The sequence below is a fragment of the Salmo salar genome, chromosome 19, assembly GCF_965601325.2.
Source record: "Salmo salar chromosome 19, fSalSal1, whole genome shotgun sequence".
Taxonomy (NCBI): Eukaryota; Metazoa; Chordata; class Actinopteri; order Salmoniformes; family Salmonidae; genus Salmo; species Salmo salar.
Window position 1 is genome coordinate 41,252,632 of NC_138309.1, and position 16,116 is coordinate 41,268,747.

The window sequence follows — 16,116 nt, forward strand, 5'->3', positions numbered from 1 at the left end:
CTGTTTCCTACCCTAACCCACTGTCTGTCTGTTTCCTACCCTAACCCACTGTCTGTTTCCTACCCTAACCCACTGTCTGTCTGTGTCTTACCCTAACCCACTGTCTATTTCCTACCCTAACCCACTGTCTGTCTGTTTCCTATCCTAACCCACTGTCTGTCTGTTTCCTACCCTAACCCACTGTCTGTCTGTTTCATACCCAAACCACTGTCTGTCTGTTTCCTTACCTAACCCACTGTCTGTCTGTTTCATACCCTGACCCACTGTCTGTCTTCTACCCTAACCCACAGTCTGTCTGTGTCCTACCCTAACCCACTGTCTATTTCCTACCCTAACCCACTGTCTGTCTGTTTCATACCCTAACCCACTGTCTGTCTGTTTCCTACCCTAACCCACTGTCTGTTTCCTACCCTATCCCACTGTCTATTTCCTACCCTAACCCACTGTCTGTCTGTTTCATACCCTAACCCACTGTCTGTTTCCTACCCTAACCCACTGTCTGTCTGTTTCCTACCCTAACACACTGTCTGTTTCCTACCCTAACCCACTGTCTGTCTGTGTCTTACCCTAACCCACTGTCTATTTCCTACCCTAACCCACTGTCTGTCTGTTTCATACCCTAACCCACTGTCTGTCTGTTTCCTACCCTAACCCACTGTCTCTTTCCTACCCTATCCCACTGTCTATTTCCTACCCTAACCCACTGTCTGTCTGTTTCATACCCTAACCCACTGTCTGTCTATTGCATACCCTAACACACTGTCTGCGTCCTACCCTATCCCACTGTCTGTCTGTTTCATACCCTAACCCACTGTCTGTTTCCTACCCTAACCCACTGTCTGTCTGTTTCCTACCCTAACGCACTGTCTGTCTGTTTCATACCCAAACCACTGTCTGTCTGTTTCCTTACCTAATCCACTGTCTGTCTGTTTCATACCCTAACACACTGTCTGCGTCCTACCCTATCCCACTGTCTGTCTGTTTCATACCCTAACCCACTGTCTGTTTCCTACCCTAACCCACTGTCTGTCTGTTTCCTACCCTAACCCACTGTCTGTCTGTTTCATACCCAAACCACTGTCTGTCTGTTTCCTTACCTAACCCACTGTCTGTCTGTTTCATACCCTGACCCACTGTCTGTCTTCTACCCTAACCCACAGTCTGTCTGTGTACTACCCTAACCCACTGTCTGTCTGTTTCATACCCTAACCCACTGTCTGTCTGTTTCCTACCCTAACCCACTGTCTGTTTCCTACCCTATCCCACTGTCTATTTCCTACCCTAACCCACTGTCTGTCTGTTTCATACCCTAACCCACTGTCTGTCTATTTCATACCCTAACTCACTGTCTGTGTCCTACCCTAACCCACTGTCTGTCTGTTTCCTACCCTAACCCACTGTCTGTTTCCTACCCTAACCCACTGTCTGTCTGTTTCCTACCCTAACCCACTGTCTGTTTCCTACCCTAACACCCTGTCTGTCTGTTTCATACCCTAAACCACTGTCTGTCTATTTCTTACCCTAACCCACTGTCTGTCTGTTTTATACCCTAACCCACTGTCTGTCTGTCTCCTACCCTAACACACTGTCTGTTTCCTACCCTAACACACTGTCTGTCTGTTTCCTACCCTAAGCCACTGTCTGTCTGTTTCCTACCCTAACCCACTGTCTGTTTCCTACCCTAACTCACTGTCTGTCTGTTTCATACCCGAACCCACTGTCTGTCTGTTTCCTACCCTAACACACTGTCTGTTTCCTACCCTAACCCACTGTCTGTCTGTTTCCTACCCTAACCCACTGTCTGTCCTACCCTAACTCACTGTCTGTCTGTTTCATACCCTAACCCACTGTCTGTCTGTATCATACCCTAACTCACTGTCTGTCTGTATCATACCCTAACCCACTGTCTGTCTGTTTCCTACCCTAACTCACTGTCTGTCTGTTTCATACCCTAACCCACTGTCTGTCTGTTTCATACCCTAACCCGCTGTCTGTCTGTATCATACCCTAACTCACTGTCTGTCTGTATCATACCCTAACACACTGTCTGTCTGTTTCCTACCCTAACTCACTGTCTGTCTGTTTCATACCCTAACTAAATGTCTGTCTGTTTCATACCCTAATTCACTGTCTGTCTGTTTCATACCCTAACCCACTGTCTGTTTCCTACCCTGACACACTGTCTGTCTGTTTCCTACCCTAACCCACTGTCTGTCTGTTTCCTACCCTAACCCACTGTTTGTCCTACCCTAACTCACTGTCTGTCTGTTTCATAACCTGACCCACTGTCTGTTTCCTACCCTAACCCACAGTCTGTCTGTGTCTTACCCTAACCCACTGTCTATTTCCTACCCTAACCCACTGTCTGTCTGTTTCCTACCCTAACCCACTGTCTCTTTCCTACACTATCCCACTGTCTATTTCCTACCCTAACCCACTGTCTGTCTGTTTCATACCCTAACCCACTGTCTGTCTATTGCATACCCTAACACACTGTCTGCGTCCTACCCTATCCCACTGTCTGTCTGTTTCATACCCTAAACCACTGTCTGTTTCCTACCCTAACCCACTGTCTGTCTGTTTCCTACCCTAACGCACTGTCTGTCTGTTTCATACCCAAACCACTGTCTGTCTGTTTCCTTACCTAACCCACTGTCAGTCTGTTTCATACCCTAACACACTGTCTGCGTCCTACCCTATCCCACTGTCTGTCTGTTTCATACCCTAACCCACTGTCTGTTTCCTACCCTAACCCACTGTCTGTCTGTTTCCTACCCTAACCCACTGTCTGTCTGTTTCATACCCAAACCACTGTCTGTCTGTTTCCTTACCTAACCCACTGTCTGTCTGTTTCATACCCTGACCCACTGTCTGTCTTCTACCCTAACCCACAGTCTGTCTGTGTCCTACCCTAACCCACTGTCTATTTCCTACCCTAACCCACTGTCTGTCTGTTTCATACCCTAACCCACTGTCTGTCTGTTTCCTACCCTAACCCACTGTCTGTTTCCTACCCTATCCCACTGTCTATTTCCTACCCTAACCCACTGTCTGTCTGTTTCATACCCTAACCCACTGTCTGTCTATATCATACCCTAACTCACTGTCTGTGTCCTACCCTAACCCACTGTCTGTCTGTTTCATACCCTAACCCACTGTCTGTTTCCTACCCTAACCCACTGTCTGTCTGTTTCCTACCCTAACCCACTGTCTGTTTCCTACCCTAACCCACTGTCTGTCTGTGTCTTACCCTAACCCACTGTCTATTTCCTACCCTAACCCACTGTCTGTCTGTTTCATACCCTAACCCACTGTCTGTCTGTTTCCTACCCTAACCCACTGTCTGTCTGTTTCATACCCTAACCCACTGTCTGTCTATTGCATACCCTAACACACTGTCTGCGTCCTACCCTATCCCACTGTCTGTCTGTTTCATACCCTAAACCACTGTCTGTTTCCTACCCTAACCCACTGTCTGTCTGTTTCCTACCCTAACCCACTGTCTGTCTGTTTCATACCCAAACCACTGTCTGTCTGTTTCCTTACCTAACCCACTGTCTGTCTGTTTCATACCCTAACACACTGTCTGCGTCCTACCCTATCCCACTGTCTGTCTGTTTCCTACCCTAACCCACTGTCTGTCTGTTTCCTACCCTAACCCACTGTCTGTCTGTTTCATACCCAAACCACTGTCTGTCTGTTTCCTTACCTAACCCACTGTCTGTCTGTTTCATACCCTGACCCACTGTCTGTCTTCTACCCTAACCCACAGTCTGTCTGTGTCCTACCCTAACCCACTGTCTATTTCCTACCCTAACCCACTGTCTGTCTGTTTCATACCCTAACCCACTGTCTGTCTGTTTCATACCCTAACCCACTGTCTGTCTGTTTCCTACCCTAACCCACTGTCTGTTTCCTACCCTATCCCACTGTCTATATCCTACCCTAACACACTGTCTGTGTCCTACCTTAACCCACTGTCTGTCTGTTTCATACCCTAACACACTGTCTGTTTCCTACCCTAACCCACTGTCTGTCTGTTTCCTACCCTAACCCACTGTCTGTTTCCTACCCTGACCCACTGTCTGTCTGTGTCTTACCCTAACCCACTGTCTATTTCCTACCCTGACCCACTGTCTGTCTGTTTCATACCCTAACCCACTGTCTGTCTGTTTCCTACCCTAACCCACTGTCTCTTTCCTACCCTATCCCACTGTCTATTTCCTACCCTAACCCACTGTCTGTCTGTTTCATACCCTAACCCACTGTCTGTCTATTGCATACCCTAACACACTGTCTGCGTCCTACCCTATCCCACTGTCTGTCTGTTTCATACCCTAACCCACTGTCTGTTTCCTACCCTAACCCACTGTCTGTCTGTTTCCTACCCTAACCCACTGTCTGTCTATTTCATACCCTAACTCACTGTCTGTGTCCTACCCTAACCCACTGTCTGTCTGTTTCATACCCTAACCCACTGTCTGTTTCCTACCCTAACCCACTGTCTGTCTGTTTCCTACCATAACCCACTGTCTGTTTCCTACCCTAACCCACTGTCTGTCTGTGTCTTACCCTAACCCACTGTCTGTTTCCTACCCTAACCCACTGTCTGTCTGTTTCCTACCCTAACCCACTGTCTCTTTCCTACCCTATCCCACTGTCTATTTCCTACCCTAACCCACTGTCTGTCTGTTTCATACCCTAACCCACTGTCTGTCTATTGCATACCCTAACACACTGTCTGCGTCCTACCCTATCCCACTGTCTGTCTGTTTCATACCCTAACCCACTGTCTGTTTCCTACCCTAACCCACTGTCTGTCTGTTTCCTACCCTAACACACTGTCTGTCTGTTTCATACCCAAACCACTGTCTGTCTGTTTCCTTACCTAACCCACTGTCTGTCTGTTTCATACCCTAACACACTGTCTGCGTCCTACCCTATCCCACTGTCTGTCTGTTTCATACCCTAACCCACTGTCTGTCTGTTTCCTACCCTAACCCACTGTCTGTCTGTTTCATACCCAAACCACTGTCTGTCTGTTTCCTTACCTAACCCACTGTCTGTCTGTTTCATACCCTGACCCACTGTCTGTCTTCTACCCTAACCCTCAGTCTGTCTGTGTACTACCCTAACCCACTGTCTATTTCCTACCCTAACCCACTGTCTGTCTGTTTCATACCCTAACCCACTGTCTGTCTGTTTCCTACCCTAACCCACTGTCTGTTTCCTACCCTATCCCACTGTCTATTTCCTACCCTAACCCACTGTCTGTCTATTTCATACCCTAACTCACTGTCTGTGTCCTACCCTAACCCACTGTCTGTCTGTTTCATACCCTAACCCACTGTCTGTTTCCTACCCTAACCCACTGTCTGTCTGTTTCCTACCCTAACCCACTGTCTGTTTCCTACCCTAACCCACTGTCTGTCTGTTTCATACCCTAAACCACTGTCTGTCTATTTCTTACCCTAACCCACTGTCTGTCTGTTTCATACCCTAACCCACTGTCTGTCTGTCTCCTACCCTAACACACTGTCTGTTTCCTACCCTAACACACTGTCTGTCTGTTTCCTACCCTAACCCACTGTCTGTCTGTTTCATACCCTAACCCACTGTCTGTCTGTCTCCTACCCTAACACACTGTCTGTTTCCTACCCTAACACACTGTCTGTCTGTTTCCTACCCTAACCCACTGTCTGTCTGTTTCCTACCCTAACCCACTGTCTGTTTCCTACCCTAACTCACTGTCTGTCTGTTTCATACCCTAACCCACTGTCTGTCTGTTTCCTACCCTAACCCAATGTCTGTTTCCTACCCTATCCCACTGTCTATTTCCTACCCTAACCCACTGTCTGTCTGTTTCATACCCTAACCCACTGTCTGTCTATTGCATACCCTAACACACTGTCTGTGTCCTACCCTATCCCACTGTCTGTCTGTTTCATACCCTAACCCACTGTCTGTTTCCTACCCTAACCCACTGTCTGTCTGTTTCCTACCCTAACCCACTGTCTGTCTATTTCATACCCTAACTCACTGTCTGTGTCCTACCCTAACCCACTGTCTGTCTGTTTCATACCCTAACCCACTGTCTGTTTCCTACCCTAACCCACTGTCTGTCTGTTTCCTACCATAACCCACTGTCTGTTTCCTACCCTAACCCACTGTCTGTCTGTGTCTTACCCTAACCCACTGTCTGTTTCCTACCCTAACCCACTGTCTGTCTGTTTCCTACCCTAACCCACTGTCTCTTTCCTACCCTATCCCACTGTCTATTTCCTACCCTAACCCACTGTCTGTCTGTTTCATACCCTAACCCACTGTCTGTCTATTGCATACCCTAACACACTGTCTGCGTCCTACCCTATCCCACTGTCTGTCTGTTTCATACCCTAACCCACTGTCTGTTTCCTACCCTAACCCACTGTCTGTCTGTTTCCTACCCTAACACACTGTCTGTCTGTTTCATACCCAAACCACTGTCTGTCTGTTTCCTTACCTAACCCACTGTCTGTCTGTTTCATACCCTAACACACTGTCTGCGTCCTACCCTATCCCACTGTCTGTCTGTTTCATACCCTAACCCACTGTCTGTCTGTTTCCTACCCTAACCCACTGTCTGTCTGTTTCATACCCAAACCACTGTCTGTCTGTTTCCTTACCTAACCCACTGTCTGTCTGTTTCATACCCTGACCCACTGTCTGTCTTCTACCCTAACCCTCAGTCTGTCTGTGTACTACCCTAACCCACTGTCTATTTCCTACCCTAACCCACTGTCTGTCTGTTTCATACCCTAACCCACTGTCTGTCTGTTTCCTACCCTAACCCACTGTCTGTTTCCTACCCTATCCCACTGTCTATTTCCTACCCTAACCCACTGTCTGTCTATTTCATACCCTAACTCACTGTCTGTGTCCTACCCTAACCCACTGTCTGTCTGTTTCATACCCTAACCCACTGTCTGTTTCCTACCCTAACCCACTGTCTGTCTGTTTCCTACCCTAACCCACTGTCTGTTTCCTACCCTAACCCACTGTCTGTCTGTTTCATACCCTAAACCACTGTCTGTCTATTTCTTACCCTAACCCACTGTCTGTCTGTTTCATACCCTAACCCACTGTCTGTCTGTCTCCTACCCTAACACACTGTCTGTTTCCTACCCTAACACACTGTCTGTCTGTTTCCTACCCTAACCCACTGTCTGTCTGTTTCATACCCTAACCCACTGTCTGTCTGTCTCCTACCCTAACACACTGTCTGTTTCCTACCCTAACACACTGTCTGTCTGTTTCCTACCCTAACCCACTGTCTGTCTGTTTCCTACCCTAACCCACTGTCTGTTTCCTACCCTAACTCACTGTCTGTCTGTTTCATACCCTAACCCACTGTCTGTCTGTTTCCTACCCTAACCCAATGTCTGTTTCCTACCCTAACCCACTGTCTGTCTGTTTCCTACCGTAACCCACTGTCTGTCCTACCCTAACTCACTGTCTGTCTGTTTCATACCCTAACTCACTGTCTGTCTGTATCATACCCTAACCCACTGTCTGTCTGTTTCCTACCCTAACTCACTGTCTGTCTGTTTCATACCCTAACCCACTGTCTGTCTGTTTCATACCCTAACCCGCTGTCTGTCTGTATCATACCCTAACTCACTGTCTGTCTGTATCATACCCTAACCCACTGTCTGTCTGTTTCCTACCCTAACTCACTGTCTGTCTGTTTCATACCCTAACTAAATGTCTGTCTGTTTCATACCCTAATTCACTGTCTGTCTGTTTCCTACCCTAACCCACTGTCTGTTTCCTACCCTATCTGACAGCTCTTGTTCAGTTCCTTCCCATATGCAAAATTTTTTGTCAATATATCGATACCACTTCAGGATTTTATTCAAAAATGGATTTTCGTTTTTTGTTATTGACAAAACGTTCTTCAAATAGACCCACATAAAGGTTAGCATAACTCGGATCGAATGTGGAGCCCATCGACGTTCCATTCGTTTGGAGGTAGTATTCATCATCAAACCTAAAATAGTTATACTTCAAAACATATTCTGCCAGCTCTAAAATAAAGTTTGTTGGTGGATATTCATTAGTATCTCTGTCTCCCAAATAGTGAGCTAGTGCTGCCAGCCCCCCCGCATGGGGAATGCCGGCGTCCCTGGTTACCCTCCCCTTTCGAAACGTTTTGAAACACACTGCAATCGTCCCCCTCGAATCTTATTGGCTCTCTTGTTGAAAAACGCCCTGAAGATTTATGTTATCCTCTTAGGGCTAGGGGGCAGTATTTACACCGCCGGATAAAAAACGTACCCGATTTAATCTGGTTACTACTCCTACCCAGTAACTAGAATATGCATATACTTATTAGATATGGATAGAAAACACACTAAAGTTTCTAAAACTGTTTGAATGGTGTCTGTGAGTATAACAGAACTCATATGGCAGGCAAAAACCTGAGAGATTCCTTTACAGGAAGTGGCCTGTCTGACTATTTATTGGCTTTCTTTGACATCTCTTTCCAAAACAAAGGATCTCTGCGGTAACGTGACACTTCCCACGGCTCCCATAGGCTCTCAGAGCCCGGGAAAAAGCTGAATGTCGTCATTCCAACCCCAGGCTGAAACACATTATCGCCTTTGTCAAGTGGCCAATCAGGGGACAGTGGGCTTAGGCGCGTGCACTGGTCACCCCCGTCTTTCTTTTTTTTCCTCTATTTACCGAAACGCAGATTCCCGGTCGGAATATTATCGCTTTTTTACGAGATAAATTGCATAAAAATTGATTTTAAACAGCGGTTGACATGCTTCGAAGTACGGTAATGGAATATTTTGACATTTTTTGTCACGAAATGCGCCATGCTCGTAACCCTGATTTACCATTTCGGATAGTGTCTAGAACGCACGAACAAAACGCCGCTGTTTGGATATAACGATGGATTATTTGGGACCAAACCAACATTTGTTATTGAAGTAGAAGTCCTGGGAGTGCATTCTGACGAAGAACAGCAAAGGTAATAACATTTTTGTTATAGTAAATCTGATTTTGGTGAAGGCTAAACTTGCTGGGTGTCTAAATAGCTAGCCCGTGATGGCTGGGCTATGTACTTAGAATATTGCAAAATGTGCTTTCACCAAAAAGCTATTTTAAAATCGGACATATCGAGTGCATAGAAGAGTTCTGTATCTATAATTCTTAAAATAATTGTTATGCTTTTTGTGAACGTTTATCGTGAGTAATTTAGTAAATTGTTAGTAAATTCCCTGGAAGTTTGCGGGGGGTATGCTAGTTCTGAACGTCACATGCTAATGTAAAAAGCTGTTTTTTTATATAAATATGAACTTGATTGAACAAAACATGCATGTATTGTATAACATAATGTCCTAGGGTTGTCATCTGATGAAGATCATCAAAGGTTAGTGCTGCATTTAGCTGTGGTTTTGTTTTTTGTGACATTATATGCTAGCTTGAAAAATGGGTGTCTGATTATTTCTGGCTGGGTACTCTGCTGACATAATCTAATGTTTTGCTTTCGTTGTAAATCCTTTTTGAAATCGGACAGTGTGGTTAGATAAAGGAGAGTCATGTCTTTAAAATGGTGTAAAATAGTTATATGTTTGAGAAATTGAAGTAATAGCGTTTTTAAGGTATTTGAATATCGCGCCACGGGATTAGACTGGCTGTTGCGTAGGTGGGACGATTTGGTGCCACCTACCCTAGAGAGGTTAAACAACGTTTGACATGTTTGAACGAACCTAAATGGGAAAAAAATGCTTTTTGTCGAAATGGCTGTCCCGCGCCCGACGGATGATTTGGATCAGCCTTCAGACGCGCTAACAAGAACAAGCTAATGGAACATAATGGATGAACTTTTTCGAACTAAAATACATTTGTTATGGACCTGGGATTTCTGGAAGTGCTTTCTGATGAAGACAACCAAAGGTAAGGGATTATTGACAATAGTATACAAGACTAGATGTGATATGCGATTGTTCCAAGATGGCGCTGACCTGTAACGTTAGCCTATTTTTCAGAGTATCGCATCCCCTTTCATCGCAAAGTATGATTACCCAGTAAAGTTAATTTTAAATCTGGCATTTCAGGTGCTTTCAAGAGATATTCATCTATAAATCTTAGAATGACAATATTACATTTTAAAAATGTTTTCGAATAGTAATTTAGTAAATTGTAGCTCTGTTTCATCGGATGCATTTGAGGGAAAATAGTTAGTCAACGTTAACCTCTATGGGACCGGCGGGACGAATTCGTCCCACCTACGTAACAGCCACTGCCATCCTGTGGCGCGATTTTCAAAATCTTCAAAATCATATTACTTCAATTTCTCAAACATATGACTATTTTACAGCCATTTAAAGATAAGACTCTCGTTAATCTAACCACACTGTCCGATTTCAAAAAGGCTTTACAACGAAAGCAAAACATTAGATTATGTCAGCAGAGTACCAAGCCAGAAATAATCAGACACCCATTTTTCAAGCCAGCATATAATGTCACCAAAACCCAGAAGACAGCTAAATGCAGCACTCACCTTTGATGATCTTCATCAGATGACAACCCTAGGACATTATGTTATACAATACATGCATGTTTTGTTCAATCAAGTTCATATTTATATCAAAAACCAGCTTTTTACATTAGCATGTGACGTTCAGAACTAGCATACCCCCCGCAAACTTACGGGGAATTCGCTAACATTTTACTAAATTACTCACGATAAACGTTCACAAAAAGCATAACAATTATTTTAAGAATTATAGATACAGACCTCCTCTATGCACTCGATATGTCCGATTTTAAAATAGCTTTTTGGTGAAAGCACATTTTGCAATATTCTAAGTACATAGCCCAGGCATCACGGGCTCGCTATTTAGACACCCGGCAAGTTTAGCACTCACCATAATCATATTTACTATTATAAAAATGTCATTACCTTTTGTTGTCTTCGTCAGAATGCACACCCAGGACGTCTACTTCAATAACAAATGTTGGTTTGGTCCAAAATAATCCATCGTTATATCCGAATAGCGGCGTTTTGTTCGTGCGTTCCAGACACTATCCGAAATAGTAAAGAAGTGTCGCGCGCTTGGCGCAATTCCTGACAATAAAATTCAAAGTATTCAATTGCCGTACGTCGAAGCATGTCAACCGCTGTTTAAAATCAATTTTTACGTCATTTTTCTCGTAGAAAAGCGATAAAATTCCGACAGGGAATCTCCTTTTCGGCAAACAGAGGAAAAAATCCCAAAGGCGGGGGCGGTCGGGGTCACGCGCATAAGCTAGTGTCTCTTGATGGGCCACTTGAGAAAGGCGATAATGTGTTTCAGCCTGGGGCTGGAATGACGACATTCTCTTTTTTCCCGGGCTCTGAGAGCCTATGGACGACGTGGGAAGTGTCACGTTAGAGCAGAGATCCTTAGTAAATGATAGAGATGGCAAAGAAGTTCCAGAAATGGTCAGACAGGCCACTTCCTGTAAAGGAATCTCTCAGGTTTTGACCTGCCATTTGAGTTCTGTTATACTCACAGACACCATTCAAACAGTTTTAGAAAATTTAGGGTGTTTTCTATCCATATGTAATAAGTATATGCATATTCTAGTTACTGAGTAGGAGTGGTAACCAGATTAAATCGGGTATGTTTTTTATCCAGCCGTGTCAATGCTGCCCCCTAGCCCTAACAGGTTAAGCACCGATGTAAAATGCTGTTTTTATATATAAATATGAACTTTATCGAACAAAAGAATGCATGTATTGTGTAACATGATGTCCTAGGTGTGTCATCTGATGAAGATTGTCAAAGGTTAGTGCTGCATTTAGCTGTTTTTTGGTTATTTGTGAATCATGTGGTTGGTCGGAAAATGGCTATGTGGCTACTTTTATGATATACTCCTCTAAGATAATCTAATGTTTTGCTTTTGCTGTAAAGACTTTTTGAAATCGGACAACGTGGTTCGATTCAGGAGAGGTGTATCTATAAAACGATATAATTTGAATTTTTTATTTATTTATTTTTTAATTATTAAATTTTGTTATGCTAATGGCGATATGATTTTTCGCTGGATGTCCATCCCCGAGGCCGCACAGGGGTTAATGAAAACTTGCTATGTCCTCGTTGTGATTTTATGGATGTGTTCGGTGCGTCTTGTCTATACACTTTTGTAATATTTGTGAAATGCATATTGTTATGTTTGGTAGCACTTATTTATTTTTCCTTTGCCTCCAACCCCTTTCCATACGTGGAACGGATGTGGGTGGGGCTAGGTCTACATAGAGGTGCTGTTTTCAGAAAATTCACAAAAGCTCTGACGAAGGCCGTTAGGCCGATACGTAAGCTTATTAAATATCAGTGATACTATCAAGAACAGTGTGCGGTTTCCTTTTTTTCCTTCATCCTGTTTCAACTGTTGCCATGCACCTGCAACAAGATTGCTCAGATGTGCGAGTGCCTTTTGATTCTTGTAAGACTGATCCACTAAACCATTGCATTTATGTTGAAAATCTTGTATCAAGACTGCCCAAATGTGCCTAATTTGTTTATTAATAACTTTTCAAGTTCATAACTGTGCACTCTCCTCAAACAATTGCATGGTATTATTTCACTGCAATAGCTACTGTAAATTGGACAGTGCAGTTAGATTAACAAGAATTTAAGCTTTCTGCCAATATCAGATATGTCTATGTCCTGGGAAATGTTCTTGTTACTTCCAACCTCGTGCTAATCGCATTAGCCTACAGTTAGCTCAACTGTCCCGTGGACGGGACACCGATCCTGAAGCAGAAAGAACGAAGAAAGAAGTGAATGTATGAGCTTACCTGTATGTGTGACTGAGCAGATGTCTGCCCCACGAAGATGCACACCTCTTTTATAAAGACAACCAGAGCTCACATTACCTGGTCTACACCGCTTTTATAAAGTTAACTAATAATTCCTGGAATCACTCTTGTCTGTAAACATCCCACTGGGCACAGACATCAGTTCAAAGTCTTGTTTGACTTACATTTGGTTGAGTTGTCATTGGATTTAGGTTAAAAGTTGAGTGAAAAAGGACAGAAATCACTTACATTGATTACTTTTTGCAATTACAATCAGTTTTCCACTTTGATTCAACGTCATAACATATCATTTTGTTACAGATAGTTCTCTGAAAATGAAGTTCCTTTTTTCATAAAAATAGAACATGTGGTACACTTTTAAAGTTCGGGGCACTGAACATTTTCAGAAATGGAGCCGTCATAAAAACGCCTCCTGGTGGTGGCTTTTTAAATATATATATATTCAGTACCAGTCAAAAGTTTGGACACAACTACCCATTCCAGGGTTTTTCTTTATTTGTACTACTTTCTACATTGTAGAATAATAGTGAAGACATCAAAACTATGAAATAACACATATGGAATCATGTAGTAACCAAAAAAAGTGTTAAACAAATCAAATACATGTTTGATTCTTCAAAGTAGCCACCCTTTGCCTTGATGACAGCTTCCAGGTGACTACCTCATGACGCTGGTTGATAGAATGATTGTGTTCAAATGCAGTGTGTTTTGAGCTCTAAAAGAACAGATAACAACCACGATCTTAGACGGTGTTTTGGCACTGCTGGACTCTGGTCTAGCGGTACTGCTGCCGACCCCAGACCACACATGGACCCACCAACTGCACCCATCGCCAACATTGTGGGAGGCAATATTGCAAACCAATCATTAACGTGTTTTTATTACCAACCAATCATTAACGTGTTTTTATTACCAACCAATCATTAAGGAATTTTTATTGCCAACCAATCATTAACGTGTTTCTATTGCCAACCAATCATTAACCTCTCTGGGCTAGGCGGGACGAATTCGTCCCACCTACGCAACAGCCAGTTGAATCCCGTGGCGCGATTTCCAAATACCTTAGAAATGCTATTACTTCAATTTCTCAAACATATGACTATTTTACAGCATTTTAAAGACAAGACTCTCGTTAATCTAAACACACTGTCCGATTTCAAAAAGGCTTTACAACGAAAGCAAAACATTAGATTATGTCAGCAGAGTACCCAGCCAGAAATAATCAGACACCCATTTTTCAAGCTAGCATATAATGTCACAAAAACCCAGAAGACAGCTAAATGCAGCACTAACCTTTGATGATCTTCATCAGATGACACACCTAGGACATTATGTTATCCTGTTGAGGCTCGGGGGCAGTATTGAGAAATTTTGAAAAAAATATGTGCCCATTTTTAACTGCCTCCTACACCAACTCAGAAGCTAGGATATGCATATTATTAACACATTCGGATAGAAAACACTCTGAATTTTCTAAAACAGTTTGAATGGTGTCTGTAAGTATAACAAAACTCATATTGCAGGCAAAAACCTGTGAAAAATAGATAAAAAAAAATTTGAATTTTGTGACTGTACTATTTAGTGTCATTGTTTTATAGATACCATAGTGAGAAAGGATTCATTTCGCAACTCCTACGGCTTCCACTAGATGTCAACGATCTTTATAAAGTTGTTTGAAGCGTCTATGATGAACAGAGACCGGATGGCAATGAAGAGAAGTTGACCTCCCTGGGATGTCGTCACTTCATTATTGGCTGCACCTGCGCAATCATGTGATGCGATACATTTTTCAAAGACGTTTTTCAAGACACAGGAGAGGTCGGGTTGAAACATTACTGATGTTTCACGTTAAAAATGGCTCTAAAGATTGATGCTAAACAACGTTTGACATGTTTGAACAATGTAAATAGATTATTTTTTTTACTTTTCGCCGTGACTCCCCCCCCCCCCCACGCTACTTTTTAGTAGCCTACCGAAGCGCTAACAACATGGAACAACTTGGAGTTATTTGGACATCAATTATGAACTTTGTCAAAAGAAACCACATTTGTAGTGGACCTGGGATTTCTAGAAGTGCCAATGGATGAAGATAATCAAAGGTAAGGGAATATTGACAATAGTAATTTTGATATTACATGGTTACATATGGTGCTAACCTGTATAGCCTAGCCTATTGTTCTTAGCACAGCACCCGGTTTATTGCAAATTGTGATTTCCCAGTAAAGTTATTTTGAAATCTGGCATTGCAGTAGCATTTACGAAATGTTAAACTATGAATATTTGAATGACAATAATATAATTTACCAATGTTATCGAATAGTAATTTTGTGATTTGTAACGTTGTTCACCGGAAGCATTTGAGAGAAAAAAAAATCTGATTTTCACCGCTTCGGTAAAATGCTGTTTTTGGATATAAATATCAACTTGATGGAACAAAAAATGCATGTATTGTGTAACATAATGTCTTAGGAGTGTCATCTGAGGAAGATTGTCAAAGGTTGGTGTATAATTCTAGCTGGTTATCCGCTTATGGTGACGCCTGTGTTTGAATTGACAAAACATTACACACAGCTATTTTCAATGTACTCTCCTAACATAACCTAACTTTATGCTTTCGCCGTAAAGCCTCTTTGAAATCGGACAATGTGGTTGGATTTAGGAGATGTTTATCTTTCAAATTGTGAGAAATAGTTGATTGTTTGAGAAATTGAAATTATTAGATTCTTGCAGTTTTTGAATTTCCCGCCGTGGTCTCTTGACAATGAATCCCGATATCGGGATAAGATCCCCAACAGGTTATACAATACATGCATGTTTTGTTCAATCAAGTTCATATTTATATCAAAAACCAGCTTTTTACATTAGCATGTGATGTTCAGAACTAGCATACCCCCCGCAAACTTCCGGGGAATTTACTAAATTACTCACGATAAACGTTCACAAAAAACATAACAATTATTTTAAGAATTATAGATACAGAACTCCTTTGTGCAATCGAGGTGTCCGAGTTTAAAATAGCTTTTCGGTGAAAGCACATTTTGCAATATTCTCAGTAGATCGGCTAGCCATTTAGACACCCACCAAGTTTAGCCCTGACCAAAGTCAGATTTACTATTACAAAAGTTTGATTACCTTTGTTGTCTTCGTCAGAATGCACTCCCAGGACTGCTACTTCAATAACAAATGGTGTAAAATAGTCATATGTTTGAGAAATTGAAGTAATAGCATTTCTAAGGTATTTGAATAACGCTCCATGGGAT

The 16,116-nt window shown here is 42.8% G+C and overlaps 1 protein-coding gene across 3 annotated transcripts in view; it reads right to left on the bottom strand.

The window, feature by feature from the left end:
* The window catches only part of LOC106591551 (microfibril-associated glycoprotein 4), a 368,706-nt gene extending 355,740 nt beyond the window's left edge, over positions 1-12,966 (bottom strand). For 2 of the 3 annotated variants that reach the window (XM_082965730.1, XM_082965729.1), the window contains exon 1: positions 12,836-12,947. The gene's annotated coding sequence lies outside the window, so the exon portion shown is untranslated. Of the gene's footprint in view, positions 1-12,835 lie in introns of all 3 variants that reach the window. The other variant, XM_082965728.1, reaches the window with a different exon arrangement.
* Positions 12,967-16,116: the final 3,150 nt, after the last annotated feature.